At 39.9% G+C, this 12,684-nt stretch overlaps 1 protein-coding gene and 1 long non-coding RNA gene across 3 annotated transcripts in view; one reads left to right on the top strand and one right to left on the bottom strand.

Moving 5' to 3' along the window:
* Positions 1–248: 248 nt before the first annotated feature.
* On the bottom strand, positions 249–9,072 carry LOC128509101 (uncharacterized). The gene is made up of 3 exons (XR_008355992.1): positions 8,876–9,072; positions 4,953–5,037; positions 249–1,270 (listed from the first exon to the last, which is right to left on the bottom strand). It is a non-coding gene; the product is annotated as an uncharacterized LOC128509101 (long non-coding RNA).
* The window catches only part of tncb (tenascin Cb), a 47,404-nt gene continuing 42,926 nt past the window's right edge, over positions 8,207–12,684 (top strand). Inside the window, exon 1 of one of the 2 annotated variants that reach the window (XM_053480669.1) lies at positions 8,207–8,568. The gene's annotated coding sequence lies outside the window, so the exon portion shown is untranslated. The remainder of the gene's footprint in view (positions 8,569–12,684) is intronic. The other variant, XM_053480670.1, reaches the window with a different exon arrangement.

Genomic DNA, 12,684 nt, shown 5'->3' with positions numbered 1-12,684 from the left:
CATTAGGGCCAAAATGGAATACGATGGTGATTGTTTATACTGCATAGTCTGTGCTTTGAAGTTCTCATTTATCTTCATGTTTCCATCCATTTCCATGGATGAGTACACCTCTGATAAATTTCATGTCGTTAAACAGCTAACACTGCAGAAATGTATACCTGCCTCTTTAGTATATACTGTAATGTGAGCCTGTCTGAGTGGAAGATGATACATGTGTGTCAATCATTTAATAATAATAATAATAATAATAATAATAATAATAATAATAATAATAATAATACCTTCATTACATACTTTTCTACTTTTCATAGTTACATAAGTGTTTAAAGTTGCTCATCATTTTATGGCAGAGATAGAACTGCATAAACGATTAAATGTGATAAACCCGCTCAAATTAATTTCAAAATTTGGAGAGGTGTCAAGATTTATTCACAGAACACCAACTGCTACCTAGCCAAACACTGCCAAGTTGCAGGTCTTCAGAGATAAGCTATATTTGCATGTGTGCTGTGTGTGCAAGCATGCTCGAATATGTGTGCATTTATGTGTGAATATGCACATTCTCTGTGTGTATATGTGTGTGTATATGTGTGTGTGTGTGTGTAGCAGAGCTGCCAGTCCTGGTCGGTGGTGTTGAGGCGTGACGTGTCCTCTATTTAACACCCTGCAGGATTACTGACACGAGGGATGGTGATGTGCAGATGAAAGGAAGTGGTGATAAGCAGCAGAACGAGAGGGGATGGGAGGGCAAGATGGTAGGAAAACGAGATGGATGGAGAGAGAGAGAGAGAGAGAGAGAGAGAGAGAGAATTGGTTGGACAGCATATTGAAGTAGCTTTCCCAAGCAAGTAATTTTCAGAGGAGTGATGAGAAAACGTGACGGAAAGATGAAGACCCCTTTTATGACATGCTGCTACATTGAAAAATGACATTGAAAGAAATTGCAGCAAGTTCCAGCCAAGGAAAAATGGGTTCATACATATGTTTTGTTCTTTTTAAATGCATATTTGCATTTACATTTATAGTGTTTGGTTGATACGCTTATCCACAGTGACCATGAAAGATCCCTCTATCCGTACAAATAGCACTAAAAAATATCAATCTCAAGCCACATACTATATATCTATATTTGCTTTAAAAAGCACACAACTTCTCCAAGTCATAATGTTGTTTGAATAAAAGCAGCAGATACACCCATCAGCTTCCATCTCTCACACACACACGTCTCTCTGGAGATTTAGCTTTATCTGACTTCTTGGAAGACGGCAATCTGAAACACAGGTAGGAGGAGTGTGTAAAACTGTATATATATATATATATATATATATATATATATATATATATATGCAAAATGCAAAATTTATAGTGATACATTATACATTAATATATCTAATAATATAATTGATATTAATATATATCATACTATTTTTCTTTGAAGCGTGTATACATTTTTTTCTTTGACTCTGTATACATATATACATACATACATACATATATACATGCACAAACACATATATGTATATATATTTCTTACTATGCTGCAGAATAAGCCCTAGGACAAGGACTAATTGTATCAGCACATGATTGCAAGAAATGTGCTTTGGTTCATGAAAAGTCAGTTATTTAATGCTACACCCTAAGCTACTAACCCAAAATAGTACTATACTGAAGCAATTTTATGTAATACATGATTTATGTCAAGTCATCAAATTATGAGTAATAGGGTATCACAAAAAAGCTTTAAAATAATTTGTTTTTATTGAAAATTAAAGTCGATGGGTAAAACCTGTACATACATTACTAAAATGATCAGTGATGTTTAACCTTAATCATTAAATAGTCAAATACTCAATTTTAAACACAACTAGCTAACAATATACCTACAGTAACTAAGATAGATAGATAGATAGATAGATAGATAGATAGATAGATAGATAGATAGATACGTTATTGATCCCACAGGAAGTACCAGATGTTAGAACATATTATCAAAAACAAGATGAAATGGCCAAAAATATGATGTTTTAACCCGAGTGAGATGAGCAAAGATTGTTGTGTACATGCATGCAGACAGACGTAGACGTAGATAAAAGTCACTTGTGATTATGAACATGAACAGTTTTGACATGCAGATCCAATCTGAATTTTATAATGTGGCCTGTAATGTAAACATAGTTTTTTGATAAAAAGCTGACAAAAGAAAAAGAAAAAAAAAACATAGCTAGTGAAAAAACAAATGTATAGCAGTTGTAATGTAAGTAATAACAGAAAATTACTTGTTTTAAAAAAAAGTTACTGTTATCAATTACATTAGGACTATGACTTTCTGTTTTTATCATATTTGTCATATTTCTGCAACCACTCATTTATTTCGAACAATGGATGCGATTTTGGCCAAAACCATTATTGAAAGTTCGCTCCAAAGGACGGCAAGCAGTTAGTCGTCTGTATTTGTTGAAGTCCAGATGTAGGAAGAAAACCAGATGCCTTCTTTTAGCTGTTTTAGCAGCTGTTGCTAGCGCTGCTATGAAATCCACTTGCACAGAGGCAAAAAACATGACTTTCGATCCAACTGTCCTCATTCAGTTCACATGACTCCATATTGGATATGAATCTCATTTAGGACCACATGCTAAAGTGACTCCCGATCTGAAAAACAGACAGCTATAAAAAAAAATAATCTGTATCACATATTTGTGTCACATTAGGGTAAATTTTCTTTCGGAATTTAAGCAACTTCAGGCTGGTAATGTGAATATATAATAAGAATGTGCCCTGAAAACCTTCCAGTGACAGAAAACTTTACCTGTGACTGTTACAAACTGCAGACAGTGGAGACTCCTTCGCAAAATGCTGAATCAACAGAAAACCTCACTGTATCAGCAAGTATGTAGATGCATTTTTTTTGTAACACATTTATGTACTGCAAAAGCTCCACCATAAAAGTTCCTGTGTTAGCCATTCATAAAGTTATGAAACCTGTCTGACCAATCAGAATCGAGCATTTAATAGCGACATGGTATAAGTTTGATACCAAGATTAGATGCACTGTTATATTTTAATTTTTAACATGATACGGTGATATGGCTGTATAGTTTCTTATAAATTAAAAAATACTGAAGTGGAATATTAACCCTGATCTAAAGTCTGTTCTATTGTATACCAGCGAACACAGGTTTGGGTGAAGGGAGTCGACTGTAGGTCAGCGTAAAAAGGAAACTCCTACCAAGCTCTCGACAGCAATAGAGGGTAATACCCTTGGCTAAGCTGCTCTGTCCCAGCAAAGAGCCCCGATCTGCTCTTTGTTTTGCGCCTGGCTGTCCCATTCATTCACGGAGCGATGCATCGCAGCGAGCAGACAAAGGGCATAGAGGGCATGACTCTCACCAAAGACAGGGTGGGGAAAACAGATGCACAAAAACCGCTTCCTCAATAAGACCATCCAGGAATTTGTCAACCCTGCTGAGAACTCAGCAACTACAGCTTGTTCTTTAAATCCTTTAAGACTTGTGTATTTTTTTTTAATGGCAGGTGCGATACCCTGTCAGCTCAGTGTCCACAGGTGGTTTTCACAATCAAAGTGATTCCCTGTGTACTTTGCCTTATTGGCGAGAGGATCACTTACATTGTAAGGCTTCTCTATGTCGCTTTTTACAAATGTGCCGTCGGCACTGGCTGAAAACAAGCTTGCGGCCTGTAGACTCAAAGACGTAAACCTCTAGGACATCTTAATCTCGCCAGAAATACACCTCGCCACTCAGCTTGGAGGCTTTACCTGTACAGCATTAATAAATAAACCAGTCTGCCTGTCTTTCCACCATTCCTGCAAAGAGATACGACGTTGTTTTTCGACTCTGCCAGAGACAGCTTAGTATTCTCGGAGGGGTTCTTCAAACAAATCTGCTTGTCTCAGCGTGGATGTGGTGGATAACTTGAAAACAATGACTGTGCGACTGTATTGAAAATGCCACAATATACACATATTCTTGTATGCTTTTTAGAAAGACAAGGCTCTTGTCCTTGACTTCACTTGAAGTTACAAAGGGTGCCAGTCAACTTGCCTTGCGGGAGAATGGTGGAGTTTCAGGATATCAGGTTGTTTCATAGTTAAGGCATAATGATCCAAGATAAGTGAGTGGAATCAAAAGAGATAGAAATGGTAGAGAAAGGTCCTTTTAACCTGATCATTAAAAAAGTGATGTAATATCAAGGCAAGAAATTTTGATCAGTATCTTTTGAGTCATCAACTTTTCCATGATGCAGCAGTGCCACCGTGTAAACTTTCCCCAAAGCTATGTGGCAGCACCACAGTTGACTTATTTGTTGAACTCAAGGTCAGGTCTGTCAGATCCCTGAGGTCAGCCTTCCCTCGCATTCCTCCATCTCACTGCCCACACTTCACAGCTTTCATCAGATTAAGTGACGCTTTCCAGTCCCTAAGGCCAGGTTTTTGAGCAGGTGAAAAAACTAAGTCTTAAATTCCTCTCGGTTTCAATCGAAGGCGTCTTGTTCGGTCATCTTACCGTAATCAGATCTCACTGTTGTTGAACGCAGCTGTCACACAGATGAATTATTGCCCTTAAACCTGTCTAATCTATTGATAGGATTCCTAAAAACAGAGGGCTATACTTTGGAACAAAGGTCAGCGATGTCTCAGGATTGCTTGGAGGAACAGTGAAAAGCAGTTATTAAGAGTAACTGCTCACATTCTTTCTCGTTCCTCACAATAAAGTTCTCCTTCAGCACTTCCATTTTTGGCCTCATTTACTCAGCTGCCATTGTTGCAAGCCGTTCGAGAGGAAATCATTTATTTGTCTTTGTGTGTTCAGCTCAGCCATGTTTGTTTTAAAGTACTGCATCTATATCACGGTGACGGGAAAACGTTAAATCTTAACTTTACTAAAAATATACTGAGCATGATTAGAAATAAAGATGTGCATTACTTTACCCACAGGATTATACTCATGAGTTCCTTAAATCACCATGATCCATTGTTGGAGGTGTTCTTAGAAAACCTGGATCTCATTCCGTCCTCCCCTATGATCAAATGGAAAAGAATGAAAGATCATACAAAGGGCTGAAAAAAAAAATAATGTGGTGTGTTTTGTACAGTGAAGCTTCATGTTCTCAGTGGTGCAAATCTACGCCGTAGCCATTAATCTGTGATATTTATGGGTCTCCATGCACCAATTTCTCCAGTTCATGGTGCTTTAATAGAAACTGAGCTTTAATGAAAACATGGAAGCACCAAGGAGCAAGATAAAGCTCCCTAAGCCTGAGGAACGCTGGACTCGTAAGGTCACAGAGGTCACACTAAAGTTCTAATCTCCTGTCACAGTCGGCAGAAATTTACAGGCTTTTTATGCACACATACGCTGGTTGGTTGCTAACCTGTGTGTGGTCCAGGACATCATTCAGCCCTCTTTTGCCCTGCCTTAGCCATTAAACCTGGGTCTGCATCTTCCACATTTATAGATATATTTCACTTATGTTCATTTTTCTCCTGCTTACAGCAGATTTCCACGTAGAAACTAAACCTAATAAAAATGTATTGCTTAGTTTATATAGGTCTAATAAAAAAAGGGAATATATGCAGAAAAAGCTCTTTGCTTCTGTATGTGGCTCTTGCTTGTTTTTTTTTTTTTTTTAGTTTTTCTCATACTTGTTTTTGTTTTACAGTATGAATGACAAATCTCCAAAAGATTACTTTGTTACGTCTACAAAAGCATGGTGCTGAGAGTCAATTTTTACTTCATTTGCAGACATTACACTTTAAACATGCTATTAGTGTTAATATGTGAGAACATGATCCAACACCGGGGTAATAAATGTGGCAGGAAGTGAAGGTTTTTTGTAGCAAAACTGGCCAAATGACCTTTCTTGTGTTAACCCACTCGACTCGGGCTCCCTGCTGCATAATGGATGACCGCAAGGCTGAAAAGGGAAGAAGGGAGGTTGGAGAAATGCCAATATTACCTGGGAATTTATTTTTAATGAGGTAAACAGGTCTGCGCAGGTCACCGGGGTGCCTGCGAGATGAGGCCACGTCCCTCCAGTCCCCCGCTCTCTTATTGCAGTCTTGCGGCTCCTGACACTCGACTATGCCGTAGGCAGGAGCCACTTCCTCCTATAATTAGATCCCACTAGCGCTGACAGAAAGTGTCTTGCTACCCGTCGAGCCCTTGTGCTTTTCATTCAGTGGACTGCTACCAATTACAGGGAGGAAAAAGTACTGCCTGAACTCAACAACCTTTTTTTTTCACTCTAAGACACATACCTGTAGATGGATCTTTGTTACAGCCAGTTCAATGTAGAAGAAAGCGGATGTAGTAATTGTTTTCGCTAAAGTGCATCAAGCACATACGGTTGCGTAATAGCCTGTTGCTTTGGGATCAAGCCTTTTGCTTTAAAAGCCACTACAAAAATGGTCTCAGCAGCTTTGAAACAAAGCTTGCACCTGGTCTGGCTGTAAAAAACACATTATCTGTTGGTGCTCCTGTGAATAAACCTGGATCACACAAGTGGAAAACAAGGGGAGGTGGCGAGCAACATTGTCATTTGGGAAATCAGGGCTGCAGGATACATCTTTCTCTGGATCCCTGAATCATGATGAACTGGGACACGTGTTTCTCCGAACATGGTTCCTCATGGAGGACGAGGGCAGAGCGAACGTGTTAGAGAAAGGTGAGAGGTAGAACAGATGGAAGGAGCTCCTGTGTGTTCTTATGAGGGCAGGGAACTTGTCTACCTCCCCTGAAGACGTATACTCAGGCACACACACACAAACACACACAGAATAACAACCAGTCATTCTTGCAGGTGGTCTACTGTGGGTGGGAATACTGTCGAGTTCTCCTTTTGGTGTGAGTTCGGCCATCGACAGGAGACATGGCTTATTACGAGAGTGTGGGTTGAAACTGGGGTGATGATGAAAAAGTAACAAACACTCCACAATATTGTTCTAATTTTCTTTGTTTGGCATTGATACTGTATTCGAACATTCAATTAAAGGTTTTTGCGCAGCTTGGTTGAAGAATGGTGTGAATTCCATGAGTGTTCCAGTTTCTCATTTTATCAAAAAACGAATCCTAGATTAAAAATCCCACATGGATGGTGCGAGTCATCAGCAATGCATGATCCATCATGTCGGTTTTGATCAAGCTTGAGTTCCTTCTTCAGAGAGCACATTTCCAATTTTTCCCTGGAGGAAAGCCCTCCCAGTCTCCACAACCCCCCCCCCCCCCACCTGCCCCCACCCCACACAAACCAGGCAGGGTCAGATTTCCTCCACCCGAAGAGTGAATCATCATCATCATCATCATCATCATCATCTCCAGTGCTGATGAGGCTCGTTGGAAATCTTTGAAGGGCATTTCTGCTTGGCGGCTTAGATCCGAGATTGCGGGGCGTCTTTGTTAGTGAGTTTATTTCAACTGGGGAGCCTGTTTACTAGAAACGCGGGGGCGCCGCGTGGGATGGTAATTAAAGCCAGCATGGTTAGGGGTTCCGTTCTACCTGCAGTGTCTGAGTGTGCGAGTGTGTGATGCTGGACGGGTTTCAAAACTCTGATTAAGTGCCGTGGGTTTACAGAAGCGCACCAGAGAGATGCAATCCAGCCCTCCTGAGGTAGAAACAGTTCAGCTTTCTGGAACATCTACCTCGACTAAAATGACTTTCCCCCCTCCTTGTTGAGCTGGTGGAACTGGGATTATGCTGATCGGCATGCAAATCCTGTCATTGGCGGTGTCATCACCATCATCGAAGACATAGACAGATATACAAGCCCCTTTTTTTTTTCCATCCCTCGTTTATTCTAATCCTGAAATGTATGTTAATACATCCCTGGGTTGCTTCCTCCCACCATTTGCTGCTCCACTTTGTAGCTTAATGCTCACACACACACACACACACACATACACACACACACTCTCTCTCTCTCTCTCTCTCTTTTTCTCACATAGCCTCTCTCTCTCATTGTACTTTTTCTCTCACGCACTTTTGGTCTCGCACTAGCTCCCGTCGCCCGAAAATCTTTCTCTCTCACACCCCACACTCATTTTTTTTTCTCACACACTCTCTCGGACTCTCTTATACAGCTCAGCCTAGAGGCATCCCGTTTCAGTTCTCCAGCTTCTACATTGAGAGAGAGAGAGAGAGAGAGAGAGAGAGAGTGAGAAGGAGGGAGAGGAGAAAGAGGAGGGGGGTATATAAGAATGGTAGATGGGAGTGGGGTCTGACCGCAAAGTGTCTACTGTTTAAGAGAAAAGGACTTCTCCCTCCCTCTCTCTTTCTCCCTCTCTCTCTCTCCCTCTCTCTCTCTCTTTCACTGGCTCCCTCTCTCCGGCTGCAGCGCCAGCAGGCTCCCTGCCTCTGTGGATCACTACTGCTGAGAGGGAAAAAAAGAGGGAGAGAAATGACACAACTTGCATCTCTCTAGGGACAAAAAAAAAAAAACAAGAGGAAGAAAAAGTCACAAAAAGAAGCTTCGGCAACGATTTGAAGTTTTTCAAATAGTCCTCAGAGTGCCACGTTGTAGATAAAGAAGTGAGCATCATTACAGACAATAAGGTAAGTGCAGATCTACTGACATTTCTGTTGACCTGTAAGAGTAAGTGTGTTAAGTAGTGCTGAATTAAAGTGCTGTGTGCTGTTGCTCGATGTTTTTGAAATAATATCGTTATCACTTCAATCCATTGGAGAAAAAAATAATCAACTTGATGTATACTTTTTATCTGCTTCATATTTTCCACTGCATTACGTGATGATTTACTGGATAGACTGCTTTCTAAGGTTTACATGGGATTTTTTATTTTTTTTCATTTTTAAGTGATGATGCATGCACTGTGTCCACTTTGGGTCAGGCAGTGCAAATTACCTGACAGGGTATCTGCATCTGGATTTCTCTCTGTTGCTCATCCATGCCAGGAAAGTGTCAGCTGGTTAGTGTTAGCACTGTTATTTAGTCTCCTTTCAGCTCTTGGTAAACAGCGGGCGTTAGATTCCACTTCTCTTCTCACATCCTTTCACGGCAATGAGACCGTTCGAATGTCCTGCCTGCTTAGGGCATCATTATGGGAGAGATTTGTCTAAGAGAGGGTTCGTTCCTCTGTGTGACTCTATAAAAGAAAGAGAGAAAGAGGAAGAGAGAGAGAGAGAGAGCGAGAGAGAGAGAGAAAGGGGGCGGGGGTTCTGACAGAGACCCCCAGGATCTCCGGGTTCGGTTTAAAGAGACAGATTGTCATCAGATAACTTGCTATTCATTCCTTCAGCTGCAGTTCTACAGACATCCATGCATGGTCTACTTTTGTATTCAGAATCGAATTAATATCATTTCTGTATATGGATCATAGATGAAAATTGGACAGAGGGTAAAAAATGCATTCATTATATGCCACTCAGCTCAAATGCATTGACTTTCTTGGATGCAGAGTACTCATTTTTCTGCCTAGAGAAATTTGTAATAAGAAAGCGTGTATTGAAATAATGATGTCATACCAAACTTGACCATGTCGATATGTTTTGGATTTTTGGAAACATCTTAATGGGAATCTTTAACCCAGACTATGATTTTAGTTGTTATGCAGTCCAGCAGTCCACCTAGCACAAGTCCATCAGTGTTGCTTTTTTTTTTTCATCCATCATTATTGCCACTCAACTTCTCCGATCTAACGATTAAGGTTTAAATCATGACTGCCAGCGAGTCAGACAGTGTCATTTCCCAGGAATAGATTGTAAATATTTTATTGGTGAGATGTACAGGGTATTCATTGACACTGGGTACAGATGAATGGGAAAGCAGGCTTTGTTCTAACAGCTGCTACAGTAGCATAAGAGCACCATGCACTCTGATACGTACATACTGGCCAGAGAAAAGGTTCTAACCACAAGGGTTTCAATAATGATTGAACCAAAAAAAAAAAAAAAAAAATAGTTTAAGGTATAGTGATAGAGCTCAAGGGTGCCTCAAAGGTTCTTTGCACAGGAGGAATGGTCTTATGTTTTTAACATTTACTGTATTACAGGGTTCTATCTGTAACTAATTTTAAAAGAAAAACCACTCAGCTGTACAGTTTTAAATGGAATCTTTGTATGCTAAATAAAACCCTATAATTTGACGTTTTTATAATGGAAATTTTATATACCAAATTATAAGGCTGTAGCATCAATCTGATGTAGGATTTTCCAGAGGGATCCACCAGAGGACCCTGTTGGGTGCTTGACAGAACTTCATCATTTGTGTGTGTGTGGTGTGTGTGTGTGTGTGTTTTATTTAACAAATGTTGAGGATCTGTTTTAGCAACCATAGTCCTTTGATTCAGGGTTCTACCTAGAATAGAATTGTAGATTGCTAGATAGAACTGTATAATGATCAAGCAAACAAAACACCAAATTGTAAGGTTTTGTGAAGCCCCCTAATTAATGAAGCTTTGACTGTAGGGTTCTACATAATACTATTAGGGGTTATTCCAGAAGGAAGCACAAGGGGCCTCAATTCGGTGCTGGATGTTTCCTTTTTTTTTTCCAAAAAAATTTCCAGGTACCAAATGTTAAGGTTCCATTTAGACCCCTGCATGTTTGCAATGTAGGATTCTAAGTACTAGAACCTGCATGAAGGTCTCTCAAAGTGATGCACCAGGGGTTTGTTCGACGCTAGATAGAACTTTAAACTATCAAAACCCAATGACATCTACGATGGTACCTCGATTTTATTGGAAGTTTCTAAGTATTTAACAGGTTTTAAGTAGCACAGTGTGTAGTATTTTAAAGAATACGCGTTCTAAATTCAGTGCTTAGAGTGTTGCTCAAACTAAGTTTCATATTAACATTGTGGAAAAGTTCCTACAACTAAAATCTACACTAATCTAAAACCTAAAATAATCAACAAAAAAGTCAAAATATTTAAAGAACTTCCTGTTAATCAAGAACTGTTGAGCATTAACTTCACACGCGAGTATTAATGCCTTGTTGAACAAGTCACTGTTTAGATATTGATCATCGGTGCATGTCAGAAACACAATAAAATCTATAAATAATCACCTTTTCCCCACTGAAATTAGTCACAAAGGCGCTCTAAATGATTCATGAGAATCCCCGAACAAAAAGATTTCCTCAAACGCTCTGATGAGTAAAACTCCAGATGGTTTTAATGTCTGTCTGATGCTAATGCGAGAGGTCTCGTGAAAAGCTGCCGACTCAGAGCTCTTTATACCGCCAGTGTCTGTTCTGTCGAGGTCCAAAAGATGAGCACACATGTCTGACTCAGCGCCAGTGATCCGACTGACAGGAGTGTGCACCATTCCGTGATCAAGACGAGGCAGCAGACAGTTTAGTCTGGAAATGTTATGGAAAAGATTAATCAAAGCATACAGTTACTGTTGACCTGTCCTCGAGAGTTCATTGACCTAAGCGGACAGAGGTTTTTGCCATGATGTGCGTCAAACTCCGTGCCTTCTCTACAGAAGACAAAACAGATGTTCTCACCCTGCAGCCAACATTCCTTCTGCCAGAAAACGGGTGTTTTCCTGTCAGGATTGAGGCAGTAAAGTTAATTCTGGACTTCTGGTTTTCACAGATGCATCAGCTTGCAAAAATATATAATTTTTTTACAATGTACTTGAACAATCTCACAGCCTTCATACTGCAGTAGATTGGCATAACCAACATGTGTTTCTCATCACGTTTTTCTATTTGAAGATTAAAACCTTCTAGGAAGTGTTTTTTTTTTTTTTTCTTTTTTGATTAGTCTACTTGACATTTTGGCACAATGTACGTTTCTGATAAACGTACATGCTATTCTGTAGTCAGAATTGTGTGCATGCTGGAGTCATTGGCTTTTACAGCCATGCAGCTCAAAGGAGTAGAACCAGGACCAAGGACAGAGAAAGTCCTCCAGCTTGAAAATGAACAGACGCGGCTGTGGTTTCAGGCCAGTGAAGCGTTTCTCCGCTGTTCTCAGACCGACAGCGAACGCTTCATTATCCGTAAATGCTGAAAAGCAAATTCTTCACTTCTCTTCACTCAAACAGGAAGCAATGCATAATTCTTAGGTCATCGTATTGGACATCAAGAGTGAATAGCTGAAGGAATACATTTTACTTTATGTGTAATGCTGTTATGAAATTTCTCCTACATCCAGCAGTCAATTAGATAGATTCACATTACCCTGTGTCTCCTTATTATTATATTGTAAGAACACAATTAGGATTGTGATCAGCGTTCACATCTGTAAGCACAGAGATTTCTGCAGGCTTTTTTTTTTCTTTGCTGTTGAATAAAGAGATGCGAAGAATGCAATATGAAATAAATCTTCAACAGAAATAGTAGCATCTCAGTAGAAAACAGTGCATTTGTGCCAGTCTTTAAAAAAGGGCATTTGACAAGGAAGACATGCTTAACTCAACTCTGGATATGATCCTTGGTGTTTAAATGTGTATTCACTGATACATACAGTATATACTCCAGCTAGAAAAGAGCCCCATGCAATATTCAGCAGAAACTTGACCTCACCTGGCAGAGTAACCTGATCCTCTCGCAGTCGTCCCATCTGGAAGGTTTCCTTTCCTTGTGGTTTTTATTGCTCTCCAGGACACCCAGTGCAAACCCTAACTCCAATAGTCCTCGTCAAGCTAATTAAAGAGAACATTTTTATGGACAATGCTCTGGCTTGTAAGTGAGAGCAAGAGG

This window comes from Clarias gariepinus, chromosome 21, assembly GCF_024256425.1.
Source record: "Clarias gariepinus isolate MV-2021 ecotype Netherlands chromosome 21, CGAR_prim_01v2, whole genome shotgun sequence".
Taxonomy (NCBI): domain Eukaryota; kingdom Metazoa; phylum Chordata; class Actinopteri; order Siluriformes; family Clariidae; genus Clarias; species Clarias gariepinus.
The sequence above is the reverse complement of the archived record's forward strand: the minus strand, read 5'-3'. Positions and strand labels throughout refer to the sequence as shown.